Here is an 11,809-nt window from a genome sequence, read left to right as displayed (position 1 = left end):
ACTTGACATTGTATAAATGAACACTTTTGATGCGGTCCTTAACTATCAATATTCTTTGATTGAAACCTTGTCTGTTTTTAGTTTTTTATCGAAATCTCTGATATTAATGTAATAATGTAAGTTACTATAGTTTTTAAATTAAAAATTAAAAAATAAAATTTGTATTTGTTTATATCAATGAGATTTTAAATAAAACACATAATCTGTGGGATTAAAAATAATAAAATATAAATTATATTCTCTATTATATTGTGTGTGTGTGTGTGTGTCTGTGTGTGTGTGTAGGTACATTCATCAAAATTAACAAAAAAAATTATTGTACCAAAACATGGGTACATTCTTCAAAACCACAAGAAAAAAAGAAGATATTAGGCTTAATAACATTAGTAATTTTTTTTTACCAAAAAAAAACATTAGTAAATTTCTTCTATTAAACTTGACATGGATACATTCTCATATCAACGGAAAAAAAATGTACCCATATAAGTTTAAAAATGGATTTAAAATTTTTGAATGGATTTTATATTGAAAATTTGGGTACATTTTATATTAAAAAATGGTACATTTTACATATAACAAATTGGTATATTTAAGAATGGGTACATTTAAGATTTAAAAAAATGAAAATTATATGAATGGGTACATTTAAGATTAAAAAAAAATTGAAAATTATATGAATGGGTACATTTAAGATTAAAAACTTGAAAATCTTTTTATAATAAAACTAATGGGTACAAACTTAGAATTTAAGATTAAAAAATTTAGAATCTTTTTATAAAAAAACTAATGGGTACAAACTTATTCTAATTTTTTTTTTTTTTTTTTTTTGGAAATGTTTGAATTGAAATTAATTAGGAGTTTAACAGAGGTGTGAGTATTAAACTAAATCAATTACTAATTTTTATTTTAAAAAATTATGTAATAAACATGTAAATTCATTATCACATTAATATTCGGGAATTCAATCAAAATTTGAAAGTAATAAGGTCTCAATCAATGATCATTAGTAACTAGAGACCGGATATTAATTTTTCCTTGTATAAATTTTGCATTTTTAGGTATATTTGTGTGTAGCGGCATATTGATCGAGCTAGGGAATGTTTATTCTCGCGTGTATGCCAAGTGTACAACTCATACCAATTACCAATTGATGCAGAGAGAGAATGAAAATACCATAATAAAAGGAATGTGAATTTGAATATCCATTATTTTTAAGCTGTTACGATCCTTTGGGCGACCATAGGTTACTAGTACTTATTAGGCCCATTGATAATGTTAAGCCCACTAAGATTACTAAACCCTAACTATTTTTTTGTGTATTTAAACTACTATGTTCGTTTAAATTGGACACGAACGAAGATATGAATTTTCATTGATTTTCTCTTCTATTTCCTGCATTACTTTCATTGCAATTTCCCTTTTATGCCATGTCTGATCCTATCAATTGGTAGCAGAGCCAGAGATCCACCGTGGATCTATGGTTTGGACCCGTCGATCCTAACTTCCAGCACCTTGGAAAAGTGTGACGGATGATTCCATCGGTATGGTGTTCTATTGGAATCCAGTAACCAATGTTTCTCAATATGAACGTCCAAATCTGCCTCCGCCTCCACCACCTCATCCTCTTCCTCCTCCTGATCACTACCAGTTTCCATTCGAGTATAAACCCACCTTTCTCTCCTCTGATCTTACCTATCGACCACCAGATTATCCAGCCTCATATATGCCTGAGCTTTCCGTCGCTACTTCATATACCAGTCTCATTTTCCTCCCGCACCCTCCACCACCTTCATTGCGTATTCGGACTCCATGGACGTCCCTCAAATCCCTTATTCCTATACCACAAACCCTAATTTTCACCAACCCCAAATTTACTCTCCAGCGTCGTACCAACGTAATTTGTGGGTTTTCGATTCCAAGAACCGTCTACGGTTTAATGACCCCCATCAGGTCTCTCCTTACGAACTTGACCTATGTTACAATTCGACAGTTCACACGGCTCCCAGCACCGCTGCACCACTGGCTCTAATTGCTGCCCCTGCGAGCTTAGCAGCTTCTTCCGAAGGCTTGCTTGTAAGCTCGTTTTCCTTCCAAACTGCTTCAGGAGCTACTGCTTCTTCTTCTGCTGCCTTTTTATCTTTGACAAAATAGTCTACACCTGCTCCATCGTCTCAAGCTCAACCAAGCGCTACCGTGCCGGAATCGGGTCTCGGTACTTCAGCCCCTGCGCTCCCCTTTTCGGTTCTCAAATTTCCCCCAATCAGATTTTCGAAGTCGGAGAATTCACTGCGCTTCAAAACGCTGTCGGACGATGAGAGAGATGAGAAGGAGCTGCATCTCACATCTCTGGAAGTCGTCACCAAATCCAAGAGCACCGTTGGACTTGTCAACAAGGCTCTGCAACTGGTAATATCCGAATGCAAACCGAAAGAGAAGATTGTGGACCTTTGTAAGAAAAGGGATTCATATATCAGAGAACAAACTGGCAACATGTCCAAAAATGTGAAGAAGAAGATCGAACGAGGCGTTGCCTGTTCGACCTGCATTTCTGTGAAAAACACTGTATGCCATCTCCCTCCTCTTGCCAGCGATGAGTCAGTGTTGGAAGAAGGAATGGCTGCTGATGTTATTGCAACTGCTAACGATGTGGCTGAAGTTGCATTAAGGCTTGTTAGGCCGGGGAGAAAGCACAAAGATGTGACAGAGGTAATACAAAAGGTTGCAGTCGTGCTCGGTCCGCCACCAAATGTCATTGTGTCAAGGTTGGGCTCTCCATCCTCGACCTTTGCCTATACTATTCTGCCTTCTCACGAGCTGTCGTCGATCCCAAATTCCACCGACTCCAACAATACACTACCCAATCTGAATGGTTACAACGACTTCGCCAAAAGGGTAACAAGTATGGATTTCTCGCTCACACACTCCAAAGCCAATTTGCAACTTATTCGCCTTCATAAGCTCTCTTTCCTTGACACTAGGAAAACTAGACCTCAGATATTTAATTCCTTGCATGACTGTTCTGGAAAGAAACCTAAGGAAAGAGATTTCTGATGGATTATCAAGCGGAAAGAAACCTAAGGAAATGCCAAATTGGCAATAGCACTATGGACAACAATTATGAGGCATCCTCAAGCATCTGAGGTCGTCATCAAGGACATAATATCACACTTTGTTCTGCAACTAGTTTATTGCACGACAGTAGATCTGAAAAAATGGTTTCTTTCCTTGGAGACTGCCTTATTTCGTTACCGATTTATAATTGAACAACCTGAACCGCAGAGGGCACTCATGGAAGAAATTGGTCTTTCATACAAGGCACTTAGTGGTTCAGAACTTGAGAATGTATTAGATAAATTGGTCCTGGTTTCACGTTCGCTCGGTGCTCAATCTCCACCAACGGCTAGTGATATCTTCCACATGGTACCGTTTGAAGAAGTTCCAGAACTGGTAGCCAGTCGTAGAGTATTCATCAGTAAGGGGCATGCCTATATAGCAAGAAATCAGGTGTTTCCCCTTGTTGCCACACGATTCCGCAGTCTTCTATCAAAGGCACTTACATTGACAAACAGAAAATGGGCAACAACTACAGCAGAACAAGAGACGGATCCGTTGCCACCTATTGTTGAAGCCATATCCTCAACATACTTAGTCCTGCATATTTCGAGCATAAGGAGTTTGGTCAGATTTCCTTAAGGTGTGTTTGTTTGGCTTCACTAACCTTCACTAGACTAGACTAGACTAAAAGTTAGTGTAGTGTTGTGTTTGTTAATCACAAGGACTAACTTTAGTGGGACTAGGTGGGACTCGTCCCGACTATCGACCTCGCTAGAGGGTCTCAGATAGTCCCCCCAAAATGAAGCGGACTGCTAAGACCGCTCTTTGCTTCGTCTACTTTGTCTACTCGCGTCGCGTTCTCTTCCTACTGGACGACCTCGCCGTCAAATCCTCCCACTCTCTCCCCACATGGATCTTCCCTTGCTATATCTCTGTGCACCGCCAACCCAAACCACCACCTGAATCCCAAAATCTATTTACCACCACCGATGGGTCGGGCTCGATCCGTGGATCAATTAGAAAGGAGAAAGTTTACTTTATATTACGATCGGCTGAGGGCTGGGGTTGACGACCGAAGGCTAGGTTTGAAAGTTGAGGTTCGAAGACAGAGGTTTGAAGGCAAAAACGGATTGCAAAGATCTGCTAGAGAAATTGGATCAATTTGGGTTTTTCCAAGCACTACTCTCTCTTTTGATCTTTGGGATCCAAGCAGTGAACTTGTCATCTGGGATTTTAACAATTTGTCTAGTTTAAAAGATCTGCTGGAAAATTGGATTGTTTGGGTTTATTTTTAATTGGGTTCAATTGGGTTTTCTGGATTTGAATAATTGGTGATATAGATCAGTTCTTTTGTTTTGGTCATTTTTTGTTTTACATTTATTCTTCGAATTTATGTTGTTCTTACATTGAAGATAAAGATTTGGAAATGTTGATTGTGCTGTTCTTCAATGGATATTTTACAAGTTGTTTGGTTGTTGAGAAAACTGACGAATAATCGTAATTTTATTTGCCATAGATTGTGGGTTATGGATGCATGTTTGATTCCAACTGTGGTTGCAATGTCTGAAAATTAGTTGAGTTTCTTTTGACGTTGAGAGATCAAAAGCCCCCGTTTCTTTCGAACATTGATAACTATTTCATTATCCTTATTTTTAGTCCGACACTGCACCAAACGTTTTACTAAGTTAGTCTAGTTTAGTCTAGTCTAAGCCAGTCCAACTTAATCCCTGCAGCTAGTCCAGTCCGAGACAGTCTGGTACAACAAACGCACCCTAAAAGACATTGATGAGGCATCCAAGACCTCATTTCCTATCTGCATGCGCCACCTATTTGACAAGTGGAGAGAAGATCATCATTTAAAGTATGGAGGGAGAATGCAGGTAGGTCTCTTTCTCAAGGGTGTTGGGTTGAAGCTGGATGATGCCCTTGCGTTTTGGAAAGTTGAGCTCTCGTAAAAAGTTGATGCTGACAGGTTTGACAAAGACTATTCATATGGCATACGCCTCAATTACGAAAGAGATGGGAAAATATCGGATTACACGCCTTGTTCCTGTCCCAAAATCATCTCATCTACTCCCGGTGTAGGAGATCATCATGGATGCCTGTATCGATATTTCAGTGCAGAGAACTTGAGAGCAGCACTAGATTTTGCAATTTGGTTTTCTATAGTGTATAAGGGGGCTGGTTTGGTATTGCTGTGCTTTGAAAAAAAACTGTTGTGAGAATAAGCGGCTGTGCTGTGAGAATAAGCGGCTGTGAAATAAATCAGCAGAGTGTTTGGTAAACTTTTTTGTAAAAGTGTTTTTGGAAAAAAAAACAGTCTAATAGTAGGTCTTTTCATTAAAGAAGCACCATGTGCTTTGAAAAAAAGCCAGTTTTCTAAAGCTGCAAATAGCAGCTTCAGCTTTTTCCTTTAATTTCAACTTATTCTCACAGCAGCTTCAGCTTTTTCCTTTAATTTCAACTTATTCTCACAGCAGCTTCCAAAATAAGCCCTTTTTTTTCAGTTTACCAAACACCTAAAACCCTCACAGCTTTTTTTCATGGGTGTTTTTTTTTAAGCACCTTACTATTATCGGTTGGAATCTTTGGACTTCTCTAGCTCCGACGCAACTGATCCATTTTCTTTATGGCAAGGGAATACAAACATTACTTTCACGAGGTCGACAGGCGTCAAACAAGACAGAGTGGAAGTGAAACACTTATCTGATTCACTTCTTCACCTACGCAGTACAAAGTAATGAAGCTTCTGTAATATGGTTCCTCAGGAGTGATAGTTCATCGGCAGCTTAGATCGGACATGTTTGCTCTGTAGTAGACCAGATGACAAACCCCTTTGATGGTGTACCAAAATGTTTCGATTATTGGAAGGGTCTTGCTGATTTCGCTTTCTTTTTGTATCATCCGATGGCAACTTGTGGGATGCTCGATGCCGATTCGCTGCTCTACTTTACGAATTATCAAGGCATTCAATCATCCATGGAATCTTTCAACTGGTGGGACATCTCTTCAACATTTTCTGGTGTATTACGGAACAACAATTGGCCTTCACTCACTAAGCTTAGGGTATTCTTATTTACTAAGCTTTGGATCTGCAAATTATGGGAGCATTTGTTTATGAGCACCAACAGTGTTCTCATTATCCGTAGCGCTACAAGTTGGATTGACCACCCAATGGGAGTTACTGAGCCTAAAAATCTGAATACCAATATTCGAAGTTGGCTACTCTTGACCACAAGTACTGAGACTGGGGTACCAGCTGCACAAAATGTAGAAAACTATTTGGACAACACTTGTCATTCTTTTGGGGAGTTGGTGGTCGGTGATGCACCAACGCTGATTGTTATTTTGTTCAATGCTGTCAAGATTAGAGTGCTCCAACTCTTTTCTTCCATCTCAGCGTATTTGGCAAATCTGCATGATTTCATTTTGGCAGGATATCAGTTACTGATCTTTATTTTTTGGTTGAACACACTGAAGAAGCTTTGGATGGACATGGTTCGTGATTTAAAGACCATACAAAAGCTAATACTGCATATGCGTATGGTACTCCATTGGACAAAATGGCTGGCCTCTTTCCCAATTGCTGAATGCGTCTTTCCCAGTTTGAGAGGCTTGAGGACAAGCCTTATTTTAAGGGGGCGGGATTGTTAGGACCCTTTGGGCGACCATAGGTTACTAGTACTTATTAGGCCAATTGCTAATGTTAAGCCCACTAAGATTACTAAACCCTAGCTATTCTTTTGTGTATTTAAACTACTATGTTCATCTAAATTGGGCATGAATGAAGATATGAATTTTCCTTGATTTCCTTTTCTATTTCCTGCATTACTTTTCTTGCAATTTCCCTTTTATACCATGTCTGATCCTATCATAAGCGCAATGAGAGACTTGAAAACCTCAAAGTCGCGTTTCTAATATCACTATGTCTAATATCACTATGTAATTGCAGAGAACTTCAAAATCTGCACTAAAATATAAAGAGAAAAACTGATTCCCTTTATTTTATTAATCGAAACATCCAAATCTGCACTATTTCCATCAAGAAGTTGGATATATAACATAACTATTTTAAATTTAAAAAAAAATTTGAAAAACAAAAAAAAATACATAGAAGTAATCAGATAATGTTAGAGATCGGAAGAGCCTTGGGGTTTAAAGAACCTCTCCGTCCAGTTCACTAGAGACTTCCTAGTGCTCCTACCTACGCATTGGGATATTGTGACCAGGGCCCAATGGCATAATCTATCATGAATGTGGCTAGAGATTTTGGGTTGCAAGCCTGGAGAGCATATGTACATATATGCTGACCAAATATAGCTGGGTAGAGACCAGAAAATTAAGATCCTTTATGTGTGGAATTTGTAGTTATATTTTTCAGCACATATACACACACTTACCATCAGTAGAATTAATCTTCCCACTCTACTAGTTAAAAGGTTAGAAGAAAGCACATTGATGCATAAAACATTTGTCCTGCCTGCAGTAGTCTACTTGCATATTCCCTATCAAAGGATCGCATTATTTTGATCACTTCGTAGAATTCAGAAATTAAGCCAATGCCTGCACAAATACTATAAAATAGCTCGATGAGAAAACTATAAGAATCATTTTCTAACTTACAAGTACATGTTACTTTTATTGGAAAGCTTTTCACACATGCAATTTTTCTGTCATCCAAGCATATCCACCCTTATAGCCGAACTGTCAAGTAAGCTCAGTTTTAATAAAGTTCAAGTTACAACAAATGCAGTATTTACTATATAGACTATCTGATATTGTTAGGATACTGCCAGATGGCATATTAGGATGATGACATCTGTACAAGGTTGTTAGTAGTTAGTTACTTGTTAACAGATAAATAGCAGATTGTAAAGATAGAAAGGCAGTTAATGAAATATTGATTGTTTGTATTGTTGTTCTGTTATCCCATCTCTGTGCAATTGCGGAAGACGTAGGGTAGGGTTCTAACAGATATATATCCATCTGCTTAAAATATTAAACATGCACACACACAAAAATAAGCTGCTCCAAATTAAAGGAACGAAGTAAAAATTTATCTCTATAAGTGGAGGACGAGCCTAAAAAATATGTTTGAGTGGTTCTTTGTGCTTGAAGGGGTTCCTATTTAAGCCACCTCGATCATCGTCTAGCCAGCAAAGCAGTTAATTTTCAACTTAAAAAGTATTAACCTTAATGACTAAATGCTTGGTTGAACAAGCATTTCGATGGTTCAATTAAGCCCCAGAAATCGCGCACTGCCCAGCTGTTAAAATGACTGGAGGTTAGTGTTTTACGGGTTCAAATTTGACCAGTATGATTTTGTTCTGACCTTGATCTTCTCTCATTGTGCCCTCCCAACAATCTTAAGCAGTGATCACTTGATAACCAATACGTTATTACCTTAAACAGAATTCGTTTCCATCCTCCTAATGTTCAAAGCAACTGACCAGCCAAAATGTTAATTCTACACAAGCACATCCAACACATTAATTTGTACCAAAAATGGCTTGAAAAGTTGGATGGGACGAATCACAACCTATTGTGAATTTCGAATTTCCAGAACTAGAGGAATTGTCAGGTTATAGGTATTAAGAGTTCCACACCATTAGTTAGATGATTAGATATTGATCAATTTCATGTTGATAACGACTGACAACAATAAACTCTATATATATTGGAAAGAGGGATCTTTTTCATCAAAATTACCGGATCAAGTAATTCGAACATTCCAAATTTCATTCAACGGTAAAAAATTATCACAGTTTTGAAGAGGTCAAAACAGATGAGCCGTTGGATGAAATTTAGATGGATCACTTGATCTCGTGATCTTGGTAGAAGAGATCTGGAGAATATCTCTTTCCATATATATTAGCAGTGCTCCACCAACCAAATTAATATGTAATTTAAGTTGTTCACATTAAGTAGCATCATAATTATCATGCTATGTAATATATATATATATATATATATATATATATATATATATATAGAGAGAGAGAGAGAGAGAGAGAGAGAGAGAGAGAGAGTTGAACAATTCCCATTACAATTACCTGATCATCAGAAAGTTGTTCACATCAAGTAGTGTAATAATGCATGCTGTATAGGAAATCTGCAGGCAGATTTAACAGTGAAACTTGTGGAATGATCAAAACTTCATCTTTGTGAGGATGTGAAGATAAAAAACTCTTGCAATGACTTATAAGAAGTTGGGATACTTATCATATTTGTCAATATTTGATACTTATCATATTTGTCAATATTGGTTTTATAGTGAAACCCTAATTTTCTTCATGATATCAAAGTAGGTTGACGCACGTGTGAAGGTCAACGGCCACACGTGCTCCACATCACCCAGTTCATGTCGTCTATGTGTTTGGGTAAAAATTTGCGCATGTGAATATCTTACATCAATGAAAGAAAAAAACTTTACAAGAACTTATTAGGGTTTATTAGAAATGTTTCCGTTATACACTACGTTATGGTGAACAATAATATGTGCACGTGTGAGAGAAAAAAAGAAGAAGAGGGTTTAGGTTTTGTGTGGCTTATGAGTACGGGAGAGGTATTCTGATTTTGTGCAGGAAATGTTAACATTGCCGTTCTATTGCTGATGTTATTTACCTTCTTTTTTTTTTTTTTAATCAAATGGTGTTATTTAGTTTTAACCATTATGAAAAGTTTTAGATAGCCTCTGTTTATTTAATAGATGATTTTATATAAAATCAATACAATGTTATAAATGTTAACAATATATCAACAATATTTATGCTAATAATAAAAGGAAAACTAATGAAAAAAACTTGAAAACTTTGAGTTTTAATGATAAGAACAAAATAAAGGGTAAAATGAACAGTACCAAGTTTGACTTTTTAGTGTAAAAATATGGTTTTTCGTTAAATAGGTCAATCATGTATTGTGATACTTAAATGCATATAAAATAAACAAATATTCCAAAATCTACCACTACAGCTGGCATCCACTTCAACTGATACCTCATTTCTCATAGTCTTATATTTTGGAATAATTCAATATGGATCAGACATTGCAACGCAGTCTGTTTCCTAACTCTGTTTTTTACATTTAGATTTAGACACAGTGTTGCAATGTCCATTTACTAGTTTCGTTTTTTCCATCACTCTCATGCCTCCTACATAGTCTCTTTTACATTTGGATTCAGACACTACAATGCAGTGTCTGTTTCCTGCATCTGTTTTTTACTTTTGGATTCAGATGCTGTGTTACAGTGTCTGTTTCTTGGTTTTGTTCTTTCCACATGTAAACGAAGAGAGAGAGAGAGAGATAGAATATTCATCTCTCTCTACAATCCCTCCTTGCCGCATGCCCCTTCCCCTTGTCAGATAAAATAGACTACAACACGTTTTCAGCACGCTCATACCGCTACGCTTAGGAATGTAACGTGAAAATTATTTATCTTCAATCAAGGGAGTATTACGTTTTAATTATTTTTAATTGATTAAATTTTGATTTTATTGATTCATATACTTTTATTGATTCAATTTAAATTTTTTGTGTTGAACGTGATACAAGTTTTGGAGATGGAAAGCCGAAATTGAAGAAAAAATTTATGCATCAAATCAGTTCATCAATATCATCACGCAATCAGGTTCTTCCAAAACAACGGTTTTTATCTCGATATTTTTGCAGCCCTGTAGCATGAGCATTCACCATACTGCATGACCCAACTTTACTTTTTTCGAATTTTAGATTCTACAATTGTGTATGCATTATATTCATAATTATTGAATTATGTGAATTTGATATTGCCATGAATTATATATCCATGCATTGAATTATATATTAATATACATGCAATTGAATTGAATAAAAAACAAATTTTGATTTGTTTGAACCCACATCCGAAAGCAAAGCCAAGACCACAGAGCCCCACAAGTATCCAAACCCAGAACTCGACGCCATCACTGGTGTCACCACCGATTTCTGACATAAGCATGGCCTGTAGCCCTGCCCAGCCACCATGGCTGCTTTCCCGATGACCTGAAGTCATCCCCGTCAAAATCATGGCTGAGATTTTTGAAATTTCGTCTGAGTTCGAAACCCTAACTCGAACCTAAGGGTTTCTTGGTTCGTTGACCTCGAGTTTTGACTCTCCGTCACCTGAGAAGAGGTTCTATGGTGAACTATAGCCCCAGACCACCACTAGAAACGACAAGTTCGGCGTTTTTCCTTGGCGAACACACCCAGCACACAGTTGGGTTGTTTGTCTGATCCAAAAACCAAGCCCTTTGGGCTTTGGCTCTTCTCGGCCCAAATCAAAATCCAGATTTGGCTTTTGGGTTTGTTGTCGCAAGCCCTATCTCTCGGCCCACTTGCGACGCCAACCCAATTGGGCTTTGGTGTCCCCGTGTCCTACGACACACTGGATTGCATCTTCCCCTAGGTTCACCTGTCTGCGCCATACACGATCCCAACTCGTGCTAGAGGATCGGTGCATTACACTACACCGCACCAGATCTGTACCCTTTTCATGGGCTCTTCCTTGGATCTAGCCTTTTTTTTCCCTCTCTCGCCTTGGGCTTGCAACCCACCCAAGACAATTTCAGCCTAATATGGGCTTGGACCTCACAGCAGATATTTGCTCAGCCCACCCATTGGCTTTGCCCTATGTTTTTTAGCCTCGAGCTTAAATTTGGGTTTTATATTTTTTCACCCACACTTTAAATTTGTCCCGAAGTCCAAATACTTAATTCAATTATAATTATAGACCTAAATT

At 37.6% G+C, this 11,809-nt stretch overlaps 1 pseudogene; it reads left to right on the top strand.

The window, feature by feature from the left end:
* The first annotated feature begins 1,334 nt into the window (after positions 1-1,334).
* On the top strand, positions 1,335-4,569 carry LOC126583038 (probable DNA primase large subunit; annotated as a pseudogene).
* Positions 4,570-11,809: the final 7,240 nt, after the last annotated feature.

The sequence above is a fragment of the Malus sylvestris genome, chromosome 9, assembly GCF_916048215.2.
Source record: "Malus sylvestris chromosome 9, drMalSylv7.2, whole genome shotgun sequence".
Classification (NCBI taxonomy): domain Eukaryota; kingdom Viridiplantae; phylum Streptophyta; class Magnoliopsida; order Rosales; family Rosaceae; genus Malus; species Malus sylvestris.
Note: the sequence above shows the minus strand (reverse complement) of the source record. Positions and strands in the feature narration are given on the sequence as shown.